This window comes from Phyllobates terribilis, unplaced genomic scaffold (genome assembly GCF_046119375.1).
Source record: "Phyllobates terribilis strain yellow unplaced genomic scaffold, ASM4611937v1 Scaffold_1031__1_contigs__length_461108, whole genome shotgun sequence".
In the NCBI taxonomy this organism is placed as follows: Eukaryota; Metazoa; Chordata; class Amphibia; order Anura; family Dendrobatidae; genus Phyllobates; species Phyllobates terribilis.
The window spans coordinates 426,363-445,167 of record NW_027363791.1 but is presented as its reverse complement, the minus strand read 5'-3'; the positions used below and the strand labels follow the sequence as shown (position 1 = coordinate 445,167).

The following is an 18,805-nucleotide window of genomic DNA, read 5'->3' as shown; positions in this document are numbered from 1 at the left end:
ATCTGGCTTCTGCAACTTTGAACATGAAAAATCCAATGAGGAGAAGAAAAGCAAAGCCAAAGAGTCCATCCCCAAATCCGACAAACAAGCAAAATGAACAAAAAACATTGAATTCAATTCTTTCTGATTTTAGAAACTGCATTAAAGAAGGGGTGCACCGGTCCTGGAGATACTGCAATACCAGGTCAATGCGTGGAGTGGACAGAGCAAGCTCTTTTTCCATCTCCCTGTTCTAAAAATCCATTTAATATATGGTCCCCAGATAGGGGACGTATCAGATATTAAACTGATAAGAACAGATACTACACTTGATCTTAGCCAAAAGGCCGAGAAGCGATAACCAGAATTGGTTTCAAACTACGGAGCCACCCAAGGATCCTGAAAAGTCCATTTGTGGAGATGAGCTCCTGGACTCCCGTTAAGAAGACATGTTGTCAACCTCTAGATCCCTTACATGCCTGCACTTTTCGGCTTGCTGCTGCTGCAATCCACGCGTTTTAGATCTGCATAACTCCACCTCTTTAAACACAGCACCTTCACCCCCTGCTGTTCCCACCCGCCTCAACACCGTTGGAAGGGAGGAGAACCAATTAAGGCGGGGGGTGGGGTGGAACGAGCAGCTGTCTACCCTTAGCAGGAGGGCTCCTGATTACATACCTCTCCTGCTGCTGCTGCTGCTGGCTGTCCAGCAGCAGACTGAAGGTGGCTGCTGCTGTGCACAGGTATATAAAGGCTCAGAGCCTATTATGACACGCGCAGCCAGCGTTCCATTGCCACATTCCATCTACTGCAGGCAGGATACCTGGCTGGCTGAATGTCGCTGAGAAGCTCACAGAGACCGCCATAAGCAACAGTTTAACAGAATGCCACAGACTAATCAACCAAACTTTTTGGGTTGGGTTCTCTTTTATAGTCTGCAGGCATTAAATGAAAGAAGTCAGTGTTCCAGCAGAAGGAGACAACGTTTCAGAAAAGGCATTGTAGCAAACCAAAAAATAAATTTTAAGCGCAGCAGAGTAACCAGCGCACATACCTGTTAGCTCAGGTGAGTTTAAAAGGCTGCTGTTGATAACAAGGGCATTTGCTAAATAGATGGTGTGTGTGCAACAATATACTGAAAGGTCAATTATATTGTGCAGCTTATCTCACCACCTGTAGTTATTTAGGTGAAAGCTCCAAAATGCTTGCCTAATATGTCTGTTTATCCAAAAGGAAGTAAAAAGGGAGAGCTAGAAAGATAGCATTGCATCACATTACATGGCAATGCAATGCACAGTTGCTGAAGTTGAACCAAAATGAGCTTGTAATCTGGCTTCTGCAACTTTGAACATGAAAAATCCAATGAGGAGAAGAAAAGCAAAGCCAAAGAGTCCATCCCCAAATCCGACAAACAAGCAAAATGAACAAAAAACATTGAATTCAATTCTTTCTGATTTTAGAAACTGCATTAAAGAAGGGGTGCACCGGTCCTGGAGATACTGCAATACCAGGTCAATGCGTGGAGTGGACAGAGCAAGCTCTTTTTCCATCTCCCTGTTCTAAAAATCCATTTAATATATGGTCCCCAGATAGGGGACGTATCAGATATTAAACTGATAAGAACAGATACTACACTTGATCTTAGCCAAAAGGCCGAGAAGCGATAACCAGAATTGGTTTCAAACTACGGAGCCACCCAAGGATCCTGAAAAGTCCATTTGTGGAGATGAGCTCCTGGACTCCCGTTAAGAAGACATGTTGTCAACCTCTAGATCCCTTACATGCCTGCACTTTTCGGCTTGCTGCTGCTGCAATCCACGCGTTTTAGATCTGCATAACTCCACCTCTTTAAACACAGCACCTTCACCCCCTGCTGTTCCCACCCGCCTCAACACCGTTGGAAGGGAGGAGAACCAATTAAGGCGGGGGGTGGGGTGGAACGAGCAGCTGTCTACCCTTAGCAGGAGGGCTCCTGATTACATACCTCTCCTGCTGCTGCTGCTGCTGGCTGTCCAGCAGCAGACTGAAGGTGGCTGCTGCTGTGCACAGGTATATAAAGGCTCAGAGCCTATTATGACACGCGCAGCCAGCGTTCCATTGCCACATTCCATCTACTGCAGGCAGGATACCTGGCTGGCTGAATGTCGCTGAGAAGCTCACAGAGACCGCCATAAGCAACAGTTTAACAGAATGCCACAGACTAATCAACCAAACTTTTTGGGTTGGGTTCTCTTTTATAGTCTGCAGGCATTAAATGAAAGAAGTCAGTGTTCCAGCAGAAGGAGACAACGTTTCAGAAAAGGCATTGTAGCAAACCAAAAAAGAAATTTTAAGCGCAGCAGAGTAACCAGCGCACATACCTGTTAGCTCAGGTGAGTTTAAAAGGCTGCTGTTGATAACAAGGGCATTTGCTAAATAGATGGTGTGTGTGCAACAATATACTGAAAGGTCAATTATATTGTGCAGCTTATCTCACCACCTGTAGTTATTTAGGTGAAAGCTCCAAAATGCTTGCCTAATATGTCTGTTTATCCAAAAGGAAGTAAAAAGGGAGAGCTAGAAAGATAGCATTGCATCACATTACATGGCAATGCAATGCACAGTTGCTGAAGTTGAACCAAAATGAGCTTGTAATCTGGCTTCTGCAACTTTGAACATGAAAAATCCAATGAGGAGAAGAAAAGCAAAGCCAAAGAGTCCATCCCCAAATCCGACAAACAAGCAAAATGAACAAAAAACATTGAATTCAATTCTTTCTGATTTTAGAAACTGCATTAAAGAAGGGGTGCACCGGTCCTGGAGATACTGCAATACCAGGTCAATGCGTGGAGTGGACAGAGCAAGCTCTTTTTCCATCTCCCTGTTCTAAAAATCCATTTAATATATGGTCCCCAGATAGGGGACGTATCAGATATTAAACTGATAAGAACAGATACTACACTTGATCTTAGCCAAAAGGCCGAGAAGCGATAACCAGAATTGGTTTCAAACTACGGAGCCACCCAAGGATCCTGAAAAGTCCATTTGTGGAGATGAGCTCCTGGACTCCCGTTAAGAAGACATGTTGTCAACCTCTAGATCCCTTACATGCCTGCACTTTTCGGCTTGCTGCTGCTGCAATCCACGCGTTTTAGATCTGCATAACTCCACCTCTTTAAACACAGCACCTTCACCCCCTGCTGTTCCCACCCGCCTCAACACCGTTGGAAGGGAGGAGAACCAATTAAGGCGTGGGGTGGGGTGGAACGAGCAGCTGTCTACCCTTAGCAGGAGGGCTCCTGATTACATACCTCTCCTGCTGCTGCTGCTGCTGGCTGTCCAGCAGCAGACTGAAGGTGGCTGCTGCTGTGCACAGGTATATAAAGGCTCAGAGCCTATTATGACACGCGCAGCCAGCGTTCCATTGCCACATTCCATCTACTGCAGGCAGGATACCTGGCTGGCTGAATGTCGCTGAGAAGCTCACAGAGACCGCCATAAGCAACAGTTTAACAGAATGCCACAGACTAATCAACCAAACTTTTTGGGTTGGGTTCTCTTTTATAGTCTGCAGGCATTAAATGAAAGAAGTCAGTGTTCCAGCAGAAGGAGACAACGTTTCAGAAAAGGCATTGTAGCAACCAAAAAAGAAATTTTAAGCGCAGCAGAGTAACCAGCGCACATACTTGTTAGCTCAGGTGAGTTTAAAAGGCTGCTGTTGATAACAAGGGCATTTGCTAAATAGATGGTGTGTGTGCAACAATATACTGAAAGGTCAATTATATTGTGCAGCTTATCTCACCACCTGTAGTTATTTAGGTGAAAGCTCCAAAATGCTTGCCTAATATGTCTGTTTATCCAAAAGGAAGTAAAAAGGGAGAGCTAGAAAGATAGCATTGCATCACATTACATGGCAATGCAATGCACAGTTGCTGAAGTTGAACCAAAATGAGCTTGTAATCTGGCTTCTGCAACTTTGAACATGAAAAATCCAATGAGGAGAAGAAAAGCAAAGCCAAAGAGTCCATCCCCAAATCCGACAAACAAGCAAAATGAACAAAAAACATTGAATTCAATTCTTTCTGATTTTAGAAACTGCATTAAAGAAGGGGTGCACCGGTCCTGGAGATACTGCAATACCAGGTCAATGCGTGGAGTGGACAGAGCAAGCTCTTTTTCCATCTCCCTGTTCTAAAAATCCATTTAATATATGGTCCCCAGATAGGGGACGTATCAGATATTAAACTGATAAGAACAGATACTACACTTGATCTTAGCCAAAAGGCCGAGAAGCGATAACCAGAATTGGTTTCAAACTACGGAGCCACCCAAGGATCCTGAAAAGTCCATTTGTGGAGATGAGCTCCTGGACTCCCGTTAAGAAGACATGTTGTCAACCTCTAGATCCCTTACATGCCTGCACTTTTCGGCTTGCTGCTGCTGCAATCCACGCGTTTTAGATCTGCATAACTCCACCTCTTTAAACACAGCACCTTCACCCCCTGCTGTTCCCACCCGCCTCAACACCGTTGGAAGGGAGGAGAACCAATTAAGGCGGGGGGTGGGGTGGAACGAGCAGCTGTCTACCCTTAGCAGGAGGGCTCCTGATTACATACCTCTCCTGCTGCTGCTGCTGCTGGCTGTCCAGCAGCAGACTGAAGGTGGCTGCTGCTGTGCACAGGTATATAAAGGCTCAGAGCCTATTATGACACGCGCAGCCAGCGTTCCATTGCCACATTCCATCTACTGCAGGCAGGATACCTGGCTGGCTGAATGTCGCTGAGAAGCTCACAGAGACCGCCATAAGCAACAGTTTAACAGAATGCCACAGACTAATCAACCAAACTTTTTGGGTTGGGTTCTCTTTTATAGTCTGCAGGCATTAAATGAAAGAAGTCAGTGTTCCAGCAGAAGGAGACAACGTTTCAGAAAAGGCATTGTAGCAAACCAAAAAAGAAATTTTAAGCGCAGCAGAGTAACCAGCGCACATACCTGTTAGCTCAGGTGAGTTTAAAAGGCTGCTGTTGATAACAAGGGCATTTGCTAAATAGATGGTGTGTGTGCAACAATATACTGAAAGGTCAATTATATTGTGCAGCTTATCTCACCACCTGTAGTTATTTAGGTGAAAGCTCCAAAATGCTTGAATAATATGTCTGTTTATCCAAAAGGAAGTAAAAAGGGAGAGCTAGAAAGATAGCATTGCATCACATTACATGGCAATGCAATGCACAGTTGCTGAAGTTGAACCAAAATGAGCTTGTAATCTGCCTTCTGCAACTTTGAACATGAAAAATCCAATGAGGAGAAGAAAAGCAAAGCCAAAGAGTCCATTCCCAAATCCGACAAACAAGCAAAATGAACAAAAAACATTGAATTCAATTCTTTCTGATTTTAGAAACTGCATTAAAGAAGGGGTGCACCGGTCCTGGAGATACTGCAATACCAGGTCAATGCGTGGAGTGGACAGAGCAAGCTCTTTTTCCATCTCCCTGTTCTAAAAATCCATTTAATATATGGTCCCCAGATAGGGGACGTATCAGATATTAAACTGATAAGAACAGATACTACACTTGATCTTAGCCAAAAGGCCGAGAAGCGATAACCAGAATTGGTTTCAAACTACGGAGCCACCCAAGGATCCTGAAAAGTCCATTTGTGGAGATGAGCTCCTGGACTCCCGTTAAGAAGACATGTTGTCAACCTCTAGATCCCTTACATGCCTGCACTTTTCGGCTTGCTGCTGCTGCAATCCACGCGTTTTAGATCTGCATAACTCCACCTCTTTAAACACAGCACCTTCACCCCCTGCTGTTCCCACCCGCCTCAACACCGTTGGAAGGGAGGAGAACCAATTAAGGCGGGGGGTGGGGTGGAACGAGCAGCTGGCTACCCTTAGCAGGAGGGCTCCTGATTACATACCTCTCCTGCTGCTGCTGCTGCTGGCTGTCCAGCAGCAGACTGAAGGTGGCTGCTGCTGTGCACAGGTATATAAAGGCTCAGAGCCTATTATGACACGCGCAGCCAGCGTTCCATTGCCACATTCCATCTACTGCAGGCAGGATACCTGGCTGGCTGAATGTCGCTGAGAAGCTCACAGAGACCGCCATAAGCAACAGTTTAACAGAATGCCACAGACTAATCAACCAAACTTTTTGGGTTGGGTTCTCTTTTATAGTCTGCAGGCATTAAATGAAAGAAGTCAGTGTTCCAGCAGAAGGAGACAACGTTTCAGAAAAGGCATTGTAGCAAACCAAAAAAGAAATTTTAAGCGCAGCAGAGTAACCAGCGCACATACCTGTTAGCTCAGGTGAGTTTAAAAGGCTGCTGTTGATAACAAGGGCATTTGCTAAATAGATGGTGTGTGTGCAACAATATACTGAAAGGTCAATTATATTGTGCAGCTTATCTCACCACCTGTAGTTATTTAGGTGAAAGCTCCAAAATGCTTGCCTAATATGTCTGTTTATCCAAAAGGAAGTAAAAAGGGAGAGCTAGAAAGATAGCATTGCATCACATTACATGGCAATGCAATGCACAGTTGCTGAAGTTGAACCAAAATGAGCTTGTAATCTGGCTTCTGCAACTTTGAACATGAAAAATCCAATGAGGAGAAGAAAAGCAAAGCCAAAGAGTCCATCCCCAAATCCGACAAACAAGCAAAATGAACAAAAAACATTGAATTCAATTCTTTCTGATTTTAGAAACTGCATTAAAGAAGGGGTGCACCGGTCCTGGAGATACTGCAATACCAGGTCAATGCGTGGAGTGGACAGAGCAAGCTCTTTTTCCATCTCCCTGTTCTAAAAATCCATTTAATATATGGTCCCCAGATAGGGGACGTATCAGATATTAAACTGATAAGAACAGATACTACACTTGATCTTAGCCAAAAGGCCGAGAAGCGATAACCAGAATTGGTTTCAAACTACGGAGCCACCCAAGGATCCTGAAAAGTCCATTTGTGGAGATGAGCTCCTGGACTCCCGTTAAGAAGACATGTTGTCAACCTCTAGATCCCTTACATGCCTGCACTTTTCGGCTTGCTGCTGCTGCAATCCACGCGTTTTAGATCTGCATAACTCCACCTCTTTAAACACAGCACCTTCACCCCCTGCTGTTCCCACCCGCCTCAACACCGTTGGAAGGGAGGAGAACCAATTAAGGCGGGGGGTGGGGTGGAACGAGCAGCTGTCTACCCTTAGCAGGAGGGCTCCTGATTACATACCTCTCCTGCTGCTGCTGCTGCTGGCTGTCCAGCAGCAGACTGAAGGTGGCTGCTGCTGTGCACAGGTATATAAAGGCTCAGAGCCTATTATGACACGCGCAGCCAGCGTTCCATTGCCACATTCCATCTACTGCAGGCAGGATACCTGGCTGGCTGAATGTCGCTGAGAAGCTCACAGAGACCGCCATAAGCAACAGTTTAACAGAATGCCACAGACTAATCAACCAAACTTTTTGGGTTGGGTTCTCTTTTATAGTCTGCAGGCATTAAATGAAAGAAGTCAGTGTTCCAGCAGAAGGAGACGTTTCAGAAAAGGCATTGTAGCAAACCAAAAAAGAAATTTTAAGCGCAGCAGAGTAACCAGCGCACATACCTGTTAGCTCAGGTGAGTTTAAAAGGCTGCTGTTGATAACAAGGGCATTTGCTAAATAGATGGTGTGTGTGCAACAATATACTGAAAGGTCAATTATATTGTGCAGCTTATCTCACCACCTGTAGTTATTTAGGTGAAAGCTCCAAAATGCTTGCCTAATATGTCTGTTTATCCAAAAGGAAGTAAAAAGGGAGAGCTAGAAAGATAGCATTGCATCACATTACATGGCAATGCAATGCACAGTTGCTGAAGTTGAACCAAAATGAGCTTGTAATCTGGCTTCTGCAACTTTGAACATGAAAAATCCAATGAGGAGAAGAAAAGCAAAGCCAAAGAGTCCATCCCCAAATCCGACAAACAAGCAAAATGAACAAAAAACATTGAATTCAATTCTTTCTGATTTTAGAAACTGCATTAAAGAAGGGGTGCACCGGTCCTGGAGATACTGCAATACCAGGTCAATGCGTGGAGTGGACAGAGCAAGCTCTTTTTCCATCTCCCTGTTCTAAAAATCCATTTAATATATGGTCCCCAGATAGGGGACGTATCAGATATTAAACTGATAAGAACAGATACTACACTTGATCTTAGCCAAAAGGCCGAGAAGCGATAACCAGAATTGGTTTCAAACTACGGAGCCACCCAAGGATCCTGAAAAGTCCATTTGTGGAGATGAGCTCCTGGACTCCCGTTAAGAAGACATGTTGTCAACCTCTAGATCCCTTACATGCCTGCACTTTTCGGCTTGCTGCTGCTGCAATCCACGCGTTTTAGATCTGCATAACTCCACCTCTTTAAACACAGCACCTTCACCCCCTGCTGTTCCCACCCGCCTCAACACCGTTGGAAGGGAGGAGAACCAATTAAGGCAGGGGGTGGGGTGGAACGAGCAGCTGTCTACCCTTAGCAGGAGGGCTCCTGATTACATACCTCTCCTGCTGCTGCTGCTGCTGGCTGTCCAGCAGCAGACTGAAGGTGGCTGCTGCTGTGCACAGGTATATAAAGGCTCAGAGCCTATTATGACACGCGCAGCCAGCGTTCCATTGCCACATTCCATCTACTGCAGGCAGGATACCTGGCTGGCTGAATGTCGCTGAGAAGCTCACAGAGACCGCCATAAGCAACAGTTTAACAGAATGCCACAGACTAATCAACCAAACTTTTTGGGTTGGGTTCTCTTTTATAGTCTGCAGGCATTAAATGAAAGAAGTCAGTGTTCCAGCAGAAGGAGACAACGTTTCAGAAAAGGCATTGTAGCAAACCAAAAAAGAAATTTTAAGCGCAGCAGAGTAACCAGCGCACATACCTGTTAGCTCAGGTGAGTTTAAAAGGCTGCTGTTGATAACAAGGGCATTTGCTAAATAGATGGTGTGTGTGCAACAATATACTGAAAGGTCAATTATATTGTGCAGCTTATCTCACCACCTGTAGTTATTTAGGTGAAAGCTCCAAAATGCTTGCCTAATATGTCTGTTTATCCAAAAGGAAGTAAAAAGGGAGAGCTAGAAAGATAGCATTGCATCACATTACATGGCAATGCAATGCACAGTTGCTGAAGTTGAACCAAAATGAGCTTGTAATCTGGCTTCTGCAACTTTGAACATGAAAAATCCAATGAGGAGAAGAAAAGCAAAGCCAAAGAGTCCATCCCCAAATCCGACAAACAAGCAAAATGAACAAAAAACATTGAATTCAATTCTTTCTGATTTTAGAAACTGCATTAAAGAAGGGGTGCACCGGTCCTGGAGATACTGCAATACCAGGTCAATGCGTGGAGTGGACAGAGCAAGCTCTTTTTCCATCTCCCTGTTCTAAAAATCCATTTAATATATGGTCCCCAGATAGGGGACGTATCAGATATTAAACTGATAAGAACAGATACTACACTTGATCTTAGCCAAAAGGCCGAGAAGCGATAACCAGAATTGGTTTCAAACTACGGAGCCACCCAAGGATCCTGAAAAGTCCATTTGTGGAGATGAGCTCCTGGACTCCCGTTAAGAAGACATGTTGTCAACCTCTAGATCCCTTACATGCCTGCACTTTTCGGCTTGCTGCTGCTGCAATCCACGCGTTTTAGATCTGCATAACTCCACCTCTTTAAACACAGCACCTTCACCCCCTGCTGTTCCCACCCGCCTCAACACCGTTGGAAGGGAGGAGAACCAATTAAGGCAGGGGGTGGGGTGGAACGAGCAGCTGTCTACCCTTAGCAGGAGGGCTCCTGATTACATACCTCTCCTGCTGCTGCTGCTGCTGGCTGTCCAGCAGCAGCCTGAAGGTGGCTGCTGCTGTGCACAGGTATATAAAGGCTCAGAGCCTATTATGACACGCGCAGCCAGCGTTCCATTGCCACATTCCATCTACTGCAGGCAGGATACCTGGCTGGCTGAATGTCGCTGAGAAGCTCACAGAGACCGCCATAAGCAACAGTTTAACAGAATGCCACAGACTAATCAACCAAACTTTTTGGGTTGGGTTCTCTTTTATAGTCTGCAGGCATTAAATGAAAGAAGTCAGTGTTCCAGCAGAAGGAGACAACGTTTCAGAAAAGGCATTGTAGCAAACCAAAAAAGAAATTTTAAGCGCAGCAGAGTAACCAGCGCACATACCTGTTAGCTCAGGTGAGTTTAAAAGGCTGCTGTTGATAACAAGGGCATTTGCTAAATAGATGGTGTGTGTGCAACAATATACTGAAAGGTCAATTATATTGTGCAGCTTATCTCACCACCTGTAGTTATTTAGGTGAAAGCTCCAAAATGCTTGCCTAATATGTCTGTTTATCCAAAAGGAAGTAAAAAGGGAGAGCTAGAAAGATAGCATTGCATCACATTACATGGCAATGCAATGCACAGTTGCTGAAGTTGAACCAAAATGAGCTTGTAATCTGGCTTCTGCAACTTTGAACATGAAAAATCCAATGAGGAGAAGAAAAGCAAAGCCAAAGAGTCCATCCCCAAATCCGACAAACAAGCAAAATGAACAAAAAACATTGAATTCAATTCTTTCTGATTTTAGAAACTGCATTAAAGAAGGGGTGCACCGGTCCTGGAGATACTGCAATACCAGGTCAATGCGTGGAGTGGACAGAGCAAGCTCTTTTTCCATCTCCCTGTTCTAAAAATCCATTTAATATATGGTCCCCAGATAGGGGACGTATCAGATATTAAACTGATAAGAACAGATACTACACTTGATCTTAGCCAAAAGGCCGAGAAGCGATAACCAGAATTGGTTTCAAACTACGGAGCCACCCAAGGATCCTGAAAAGTCCATTTGTGGAGATGAGCTCCTGGACTCCCGTTAAGAAGACATGTTGTCAACCTCTAGATCCCTTACATGCCTGCACTTTTCGGCTTGCTGCTGCTGCAATCCACGCGTTTTAGATCTGCATAACTCCACCTCTTTAAACACAGCACCTTCACCCCCTGCTGTTCCCACCCGCCTCAACACCGTTGGAAGGGAGGAGAACCAATTAAGGCGGGGGGTGGGGTGGAACGAGCAGCTGTCTACCCTTAGCAGGAGGGCTCCTGATTACATACCTCTCCTGCTGCTGCTGCTGCTGGCTGTCCAGCAGCAGACTGAAGGTGGCTGCTGCTGTGCACAGGTATATAAAGGCTCAGAGCCTATTATGACACGCGCAGCCAGCGTTCCATTGCCACATTCCATCTACTGCAGGCAGGATACCTGGCTGGCTGAATGTCGCTGAGAAGCTCACAGAGACCGCCATAAGCAACAGTTTAACAGAATGCCACAGACTAATCAACCAAACTTTTTGGGTTGGGTTCTCTTTTATAGTCTGCAGGCATTAAATGAAAGAAGTCAGTGTTCCAGCAGAAGGAGACAACGTTTCAGAAAAGGCATTGTAGCAAACCAAAAAAGAAATTTTAAGCGCAGCAGAGTAACCAGCGCACATACCTGTTAGCTCAGGTGAGTTTAAAAGGCTGCTGTTGATAACAAGGGCATTTGCATTTGTGTGTGCAACAATATACTGAAAGGTCAATTATATTGTGCAGCTTATCTCACCACCTGTAGTTATTTAGGTGAAAGCTCCAAAATGCTTGCCTAATATGTCTGTTTATCCAAAAGGAAGTAAAAAGGGAGAGCTAGAAAGATAGCATTGCATCACATTACATGGCAATGCAATGCACAGTTGCTGAAGTTGAACCAAAATGAGCTTGTAATCTGGCTTCTGCAACTTTGAACATGAAAAATCCAATGAGGAGAAGAAAAGCAAAGCCAAAGAGTCCATCCCAAAATCCGACAAACAAGCAAAATGAACAAAAAACATTGAATTCAATTCTTTCTGATTTTAGAAACTGCATTAAAGAAGGGGTGCACCGGTCCTGGAGATACTGCAATACCAGGTCAATGCGTGGAGTGGACAGAGCAAGCTCTTTTTCCATCTCCCTGTTCTAAAAATCCATTTAATATATGGTCCCCAGATAGGGGACGTATCAGATATTAAACTGATAAGAACAGATACTACACTTGATCTTAGCCAAAAGGCCGAGAAGCGATAACCAGAATTGGTTTCAAACTACGGAGCCACCCAAGGATCCTGAAAAGTCCATTTGTGGAGATGAGCTCCTGGACTCCCGTTAAGAAGACATGTTGTCAACCTCTAGATCCCTTACATGCCTGCACTTTTCGGCTTGCTGCTGCTGCAATCCACGCGTTTTAGATCTGCATAACTCCACCTCTTTAAACACAGCACCTTCACCCCCTGCTGTTCCCACCCGCCTCAACACCGTTGGAAGGGAGGAGAACCAATTAAGGCGGGGGGTGGGGTGGAACGAGCAGCTGTCTACCCTTAGCAGGAGGGCTCCTGATTACATACCTCTCCTGCTGCTGCTGCTGCTGGCTGTCCAGCAGCAGACTGAAGGTGGCTGCTGCTGTGCACAGGTATATAAAGGCTCAGAGCCTATTATGACACGCGCAGCCAGCGTTCCATTGCCACATTCCATCTACTGCAGGCAGGATACCTGGCTGGCTGAATGTCGCTGAGAAGCTCACAGAGACCGCCATAAGCAACAGTTTAACAGAATGCCACAGACTAATCAACCAAACTTTTTGGGTTGGGTTCTCTTTTATAGTCTGCAGGCATTAAATGAAAGAAGTCAGTGTTCCAGCAGAAGGAGACAACGTTTCAGAAAAGACATTGTAGCAAACCAAAAAAGAAATTTTAAGCGCAGCAGAGTAACCAGCGCACATACCTGTTAGCTCAGGTGAGTTTAAAAGGCTGCTGTTGATAACAAGGGCATTTGCTAAATAGATGGTGTGTGTGCAACAATATACTGAAAGGTCAATTATATTGTGCAGCTTATCTCACCACCTGTAGTTATTTAGGTGAAAGCTCCAAAATGCTTGCCTAATATGTCTGTTTATCCAAAAGGAAGTAAAAAGGGAGAGCTAGAAAGATAGCATTGCATCACATTACATGGCAATGCAATGCACAGTTGCTGAAGTTGAACCAAAATGAGCTTGTAATCTGGCTTCTGCAACTTTGAACATGAAAAATCCAATGAGGAGAAGAAAAGCAAAGCCAAAGAGTCCATCCCCAAATCCGACAAACAAGCAAAATGAACAAAAAACATTGAATTCAATTCGTTCTGATTTTAGAAACTGCATTAAAGAAGGGGTGCACCGGTCCTGGAGATACTGCAATACCAGGTCAATGCGTGGAGTGGACAGAGCAAGCTCTTTTTCCATCTCCCTGTTCTAAAAATCCATTTAATATATGGTCCCCAGATAGGGGACGTATCAGATATTAAACTGATAAGAACAGATACTACACTTGATCTTAGCCAAAAGGCCGAGAAGCGATAACCAGAATTGGTTTCAAACTACGGAGCCACCCAAGGATCCTGAAAAGTCCATTTGTGGAGATGAGCTCCTGGACTCCCGTTAAGAAGACATGTTGTCAACCTCTAGATCCCTTACATGCCTGCACTTTTCGGCTTGCTGCTGCTGCAATCCACGCGTTTTAGATCTGCATAACTCCACCTCTTTAAACACAGCACCTTCACCCCCTGCTGTTCCCACCCGCCTCAACACCGTTGGAAGGGAGGAGAACCAATTAAGGCGGGGGGTGGGGTGGAACGAGCAGCTGTCTACCCTTAGCAGGAGGGCTCCTGATTACATACCTCTCCTGCTGCTGCTGCTGCTGGCTGTCCAGCAGCAGACTGAAGGTGGCTGCTGCTGTGCACAGGTATATAAAGGCTCAGAGCCTATTATGACACGCGCAGCCAGCGTTCCATTGCCACATTCCATCTACTGCAGGCAGGATACCTGGCTGGCTGAATGTCGCTGAGAAGCTCACAGAGACCGCCATAAGCAACAGTTTAACAGAATGCCACAGACTAATCAACCAAACTTTTTGGGTTGGGTTCTCTTTTATAGTCTGCAGGCATTAAATGAAAGAAGTCAGTGTTCCAGCAGAAGGAGACAACGTTTCAGAAAAGGCATTGTAGCAAACCAAAAAAGAAATTTTAAGCGCAGCAGAGTAACCAGCGCACATACCTGTTAGCTCAGGTGAGTTTAAAAGGCTGCTGTTGATAACAAGGGCATTTGCTAAATAGATGGTGTGTGTGCAACAATATACTGAAAGGTCAATTATATTGTGCAGCTTATCTCACCACCTGTAGTTATTTAGGTGAAAGCTCCAAAATGCTTGCCTAATATGTCTGTTTATCCAAAAGGAAGTAAAAAGGGAGAGCTAGAAAGATAGCATTGCATCACATTACATGGCAATGCAATGCACAGTTGCTGAAGTTGAACCAAAATGAGCTTGTAATCTGGCTTCTGCAACTTTGAACATGAAAAATCCAATGAGGAGAAGAAAAGCAAAGCCAAAGAGTCCATCCCCAAATCCGACAAACAAGCAAAATGAACAAAAAACATTGAATTCAATTCTTTCTGATTTTAGAAACTGCATTAAAGAAGGGGTGCACCGGTCCTGGAGATACTGCAATACCAGGTCAATGCGTGGAGTGGACAGAGCAAGCTCTTTTTCCATCTCCCTGTTCTAAAAATCCATTTAATATATGGTCCCCAGATAGGGGACGTATCAGATATTAAACTGATAAGAACAGATACTACACTTGATCTTAGCCAAAAGGCCGAGAAGCGATAACCAGAATTGGTTTCAAACTACGGAGCCACCCAAGGATCCTGAAAAGTCCATTTGTGGAGATGAGCTCCTGGACTCCCGTTAAGAAGACATGTTGTCAACCTCTAGATCCCTTACATGCCTGCACTTTTCGGCTTGCTGCTGCTGCAATCCACGCGTTTTAGATCTGCATAACTCCACCTCTTTAAACACAGCACCTTCACCCCCTGCTGTTCCCACCCGCCTCAACACCGTTGGAAGGGAGGAGAACCAATTAAGGCGGGGGGTGGGGTGGAACGAGCAGCTGTCTACCCTTAGCAGGAGGGCTCCTGATTACATACCTCTCCTGCTGCTGCTGCTGCTGGCTGTCCAGCAGCAGACTGAAGGTGGCTGCTGCTGTGCACAGGTATATAAAGGCTCAGAGCCTATTATGACACGCGCAGCCAGCGTTCCATTGCCACATTCCATCTACTGCAGGCAGGATACCTGGCTGGCTGAATGTCGCTGAGAAGCTCACAGAGACCGCCATAAGCAACAGTTTAACAGAATGCCACAGACTAATCAACCAAACTTTTTGGGTTGGGTTCTCTTTTATAGTCTGCAGGCATTAAATGAAAGAAGTCAGTGTTCCAGCAGAAGGAGACAACGTTTCAGAAAAGGCATTGTAGCAAACCAAAAAAGAAATTTTAAGCGCAGCAGAGTAACCAGCGCACATACCTGTTAGCTCAGGTGAGTTTAAAAGGCTGCTGTTGATAACAAGGGCATTTGCTAAATAGATGGTGTGTGTGCAACAATATACTGAAAGGTCAATTATATTGTGCAGCTTATCTCACCACCTGTAGTTATTTAGGTGAAAGCTCCAAAATGCTTGCCTAATATGTCTGTTTATCCAAAAGGAAGTAAAAAGGGAGAGCTAGAAAGATAGCATTGCATCACATTACATGGCAATGCAATGCACAGTTGCTGAAGTTGAACCAAAATGAGCTTGTAATCTGGCTTCTGCAACTTTGAACATGAAAAATCCAATGAGGAGAAGAAAAGCAAAGCCAAAGAGTCCATCCCCAAATCCGACAAACAAGCAAAATGAACAAAAAACATTGAATTCAATTCTTTCTGATTTTAGAAACTGCATTAAAGAAGGGGTGCACCGGTCCTGGAGATACTGCAATACCAGGTCAATGCGTGGAGTGGACAGAGCAAGCTCTTTTTCCATCTCCCTGTTCTAAAAATCCATTTAATATATGGTCCCCAGATAGGGGACGTATCAGATATTAAACTGATAAGAACAGATACTACACTTGATCTTAGCCAAAAGGCCGAGAAGCGATAACCAGAATTGGTTTCAAACTACGGAGCCACCCAAGGATCCTGAAAAGTCCATTTGTGGAGATGAGCTCCTGGACTCCCGTTAAGAAGACATGTTGTCAACCTCTAGATCCCTTACATGCCTGCACTTTTCGGCTTGCTGCTGCTGCAATCCACGCGTTTTAGATCTGCATAACTCCACCTCTTTAAACACAGCACCTTCACCCCCTGCTGTTCCCACCCGCCTCAACACCGTTGGAAGGGAGGAGAACCAATTAAGGCGGGGGGTGGGGTGGAACGAGCAGCTGGCTACCCTTAGCAGGAGGGCTCCTGATTACATACCTCTCCTGCTGCTGCTGCTGCTGGCTGTCCAGCAGCAGACTGAAGGTGGCTGCTGCTGTGCACAGGTATATAAAGGCTCAGAGCCTATTATGACACGCGCAGCCAGCGTTCCATTGCCACATTCCATCTACTGCAGGCAGGATACCTGGCTGGCTGAATGTCGCTGAGAAGCTCACAGAGACCGCCATAAGCAACAGTTTAACAGAATGCCACAGACTAATCAACCAAACTTTTTGGGTTGGGTTCTCTTTTATAGTCTGCAGGCATTAAATGAAAGAAGTCAGTGTTCCAGCAGAAGGAGACAACGTTTCAGAAAAGGCATTGTAGCAAACCAAAAAAGAAATTTTAAGCGCAGCAGAGTAACCAGCGCACATACCTGTTAGCTCAGGTGAGTTTAAAAGGCTGCTGTTGATAACAAGGGCATTTGCTAAATAGATGGTGTGTGTGCAACAATATACTGAAAGGTCAATTATATTGTGCAGCTTATCTCACCACCTGTAGTTATTTAGGTGAAAGCTCCAAAATGCTTGCCTAATATGTCTGTTTATCCAAAAGGAAGTAAAAAGGGAGAGCTAGAAAGATAGCATTGCATCACATTACATGGCAATGCAATGCACAGTTGCTGAAGTTGAACCAAAATGAGCTTGTAATCTGGCTTCTGCAACTTTGAACATGAAAAATCCAATGAGGAGAAGAAAAGCAAAGCCAAAGAGTCCATCCCCAAATCCGACAAACAAGCAAAATGAACAAAAAACATTGAATTCAATTCTTTCTGATTTTAGAAACTGCATTAAAGAAGGGGTGCACCGGTCCTGGAGATACTGCAATACCAGGTCAATGCGTGGAGTGGACAGAGCAAGCTCTTTTTCCATCTCCCTGTTCTAAAAATCCATTTAATATATGGTCCCCAGATAGGGGACGTATCAGATATTAAACTGATAAGAACAGATACTACACTTGATCTTAGCCAAAAGGCCGAGAAGCGATAACCAGAATTGGTTTCAAACTACGGAGCCACCCAAGGATCCTGAAAAGTCCATTTGTGGAGATGAGCTCCTGGACTCCCGTTAAGAAGACATGTTGTCAACCTCTAGATCCCTTACATGCCTGCACTTTTCGGCTTGCTGCTGCTGCAATCCACGCGTTTTAGATCTGCATAACTCCACCTCTTTAAACACAGCACCTTCACCCCCTGCTGTTCCCACCCGCCTCAACACCGTTGGAAGGGAGGAGAACCAATTAAGGCGGGGGGTGGGGTGGAACGAGCAGCTGTCTACCCTTAGCAGGAGGGCTCCTGATTACATACCTCTCCTGCTGCTGCTGCTGCTGGCTGTCCAGCAGCAGACTGAAGGTGGCTGCTGCTGTGCACAGGTATATAAAGGCTCAGAGCCTATTATGACACGCGCAGCCAGCGTTCCATTGCCACATTCCATCTACTGCAGGCAGGATACCTGGCTGGCTGAATGTCGCTGAGAAGCTCACAGAGACCGCCATAAGCAACAGTTTAACAGAATGCCACATACTAATCAACCAAACTTTTTGGGTTGGGTTCTCTTTTATAGTCTGCAGGCATTAAATGAAAGAAGTCAGTGTTCCAGCAGAAGGAGACAACGTTTCAGAAAAGGCATTGTAGCAAACCAAAAAAGAAATTTTAAGCGCAGCAGAGTAACCAGCGCACATACCTGTTAGCTCAGGTGAGTTTAAAAGGCTGCTGTTGATAACAAGGGCATTTGCTAAATAGATGGTGTGTGTGCAACAATATACTGAAAGGTCAATTATATTGTGCAGCTTATCTCACCACCTGTAGTTATTTAGGTGAAAGCTCCAAAATGCTTGCCTAATATGTCTGTTTATCCAAAAGGAAGTAAAAAGGGAGAGCTAGAAAGATAGCATTGCATCACATTACATGGCAATGCAATGCACAGTTGCTGAAGTTGAACCAAAATGAGCTTGTAATCTGGCTTCTGCAACTTTGAACATGAAAAATCCAATGAGGAGAAGAAAAGCAAAGCCAAAGAGTCCATCCCCAAATCCGACAAACAAGCAAAATGAACAAAAAACATTGAATTCAATTCTTTCTGATTTTAGAAACTGCATTAAAGAAGGGGTGCACCGGTCCTGGAGATACTGCAATACCAGGTCAATGCGTGGAGTGGACAGAGCAAGCTCTTTTTCCATCTCCCTGTTCTAAAAATCCATTTAATATATGGTCCCCAGATAGGGGACGTATCAGATATTAAACTGATAAGAACAGATTTTTTTCTTTTTCATTTTGTTCTTATATTTCAGTTGTTATTTCTCTTCTAATATTTCTCTTGCCTTATAATCTGTTCATGCTACAAGGTTCCACAGATGAAAGTTCCATAGACTCTTGGCTCTTTTTTTCCCAATTCTCTTCAGATCTAACAGGTAATAAATATATATTTCACTTAGTGCTAATTTTATGCATTCACTTTCACTTATAAAATCTCTTTTAAAAAGCAATATG

At 44.7% G+C, this 18,805-nt stretch overlaps 15 non-coding genes across 15 annotated transcripts; all 15 read right to left on the bottom strand.

Moving 5' to 3' along the window:
* Nucleotides 1-147: 147 nt before the first annotated feature.
* On the bottom strand, nucleotides 148-338 carry LOC141242142 (U2 spliceosomal RNA). Its single transcript, XR_012306788.1, has one exon. It is a non-coding gene; the product is annotated as a U2 spliceosomal RNA (small nuclear RNA).
* Nucleotides 339-1,453: 1,115 nt separating this feature from the next.
* Nucleotides 1,454-1,644, bottom strand: LOC141242141 (U2 spliceosomal RNA). Its single transcript, XR_012306787.1, has one exon. It is a non-coding gene; the product is annotated as a U2 spliceosomal RNA (small nuclear RNA).
* Nucleotides 1,645-2,759: 1,115 nt separating this feature from the next.
* On the bottom strand, nucleotides 2,760-2,950 carry LOC141242140 (U2 spliceosomal RNA). Its single transcript, XR_012306786.1, has one exon. It is a non-coding gene; the product is annotated as a U2 spliceosomal RNA (small nuclear RNA).
* Nucleotides 2,951-4,064: 1,114 nt separating this feature from the next.
* On the bottom strand, nucleotides 4,065-4,255 carry LOC141242139 (U2 spliceosomal RNA). The gene has a single exon (XR_012306785.1). It is a non-coding gene; the product is annotated as a U2 spliceosomal RNA (small nuclear RNA).
* A 1,115-nt stretch (nucleotides 4,256-5,370) lies between these two features.
* On the bottom strand, nucleotides 5,371-5,561 carry LOC141242138 (U2 spliceosomal RNA). Its single transcript, XR_012306784.1, has one exon. It is a non-coding gene; the product is annotated as a U2 spliceosomal RNA (small nuclear RNA).
* A 1,115-nt stretch (nucleotides 5,562-6,676) lies between these two features.
* On the bottom strand, nucleotides 6,677-6,867 carry LOC141242137 (U2 spliceosomal RNA). The gene has a single exon (XR_012306783.1). It is a non-coding gene; the product is annotated as a U2 spliceosomal RNA (small nuclear RNA).
* Nucleotides 6,868-7,979: 1,112 nt separating this feature from the next.
* Nucleotides 7,980-8,170, bottom strand: LOC141242136 (U2 spliceosomal RNA). Its single transcript, XR_012306782.1, has one exon. It is a non-coding gene; the product is annotated as a U2 spliceosomal RNA (small nuclear RNA).
* A 1,115-nt stretch (nucleotides 8,171-9,285) lies between these two features.
* Nucleotides 9,286-9,476, bottom strand: LOC141242134 (U2 spliceosomal RNA). The gene has a single exon (XR_012306780.1). It is a non-coding gene; the product is annotated as a U2 spliceosomal RNA (small nuclear RNA).
* A 1,115-nt stretch (nucleotides 9,477-10,591) lies between these two features.
* On the bottom strand, nucleotides 10,592-10,782 carry LOC141242133 (U2 spliceosomal RNA). Its single transcript, XR_012306779.1, has one exon. It is a non-coding gene; the product is annotated as a U2 spliceosomal RNA (small nuclear RNA).
* Nucleotides 10,783-11,889: 1,107 nt separating this feature from the next.
* LOC141242132 (U2 spliceosomal RNA) lies at nucleotides 11,890-12,080 on the bottom strand. The gene has a single exon (XR_012306778.1). It is a non-coding gene; the product is annotated as a U2 spliceosomal RNA (small nuclear RNA).
* A 1,115-nt stretch (nucleotides 12,081-13,195) lies between these two features.
* Nucleotides 13,196-13,386, bottom strand: LOC141242131 (U2 spliceosomal RNA). Its single transcript, XR_012306777.1, has one exon. It is a non-coding gene; the product is annotated as a U2 spliceosomal RNA (small nuclear RNA).
* Nucleotides 13,387-14,501: 1,115 nt separating this feature from the next.
* LOC141242130 (U2 spliceosomal RNA) lies at nucleotides 14,502-14,692 on the bottom strand. Its single transcript, XR_012306776.1, has one exon. It is a non-coding gene; the product is annotated as a U2 spliceosomal RNA (small nuclear RNA).
* Nucleotides 14,693-15,807: 1,115 nt separating this feature from the next.
* Nucleotides 15,808-15,998, bottom strand: LOC141242129 (U2 spliceosomal RNA). Its single transcript, XR_012306775.1, has one exon. It is a non-coding gene; the product is annotated as a U2 spliceosomal RNA (small nuclear RNA).
* A 1,115-nt stretch (nucleotides 15,999-17,113) lies between these two features.
* LOC141242128 (U2 spliceosomal RNA) lies at nucleotides 17,114-17,304 on the bottom strand. Its single transcript, XR_012306774.1, has one exon. It is a non-coding gene; the product is annotated as a U2 spliceosomal RNA (small nuclear RNA).
* A 1,115-nt stretch (nucleotides 17,305-18,419) lies between these two features.
* On the bottom strand, nucleotides 18,420-18,601 carry LOC141242222 (U2 spliceosomal RNA). Its single transcript, XR_012306864.1, has one exon. It is a non-coding gene; the product is annotated as a U2 spliceosomal RNA (small nuclear RNA).
* Between the last annotated feature and the right edge of the window lie 204 nt (nucleotides 18,602-18,805).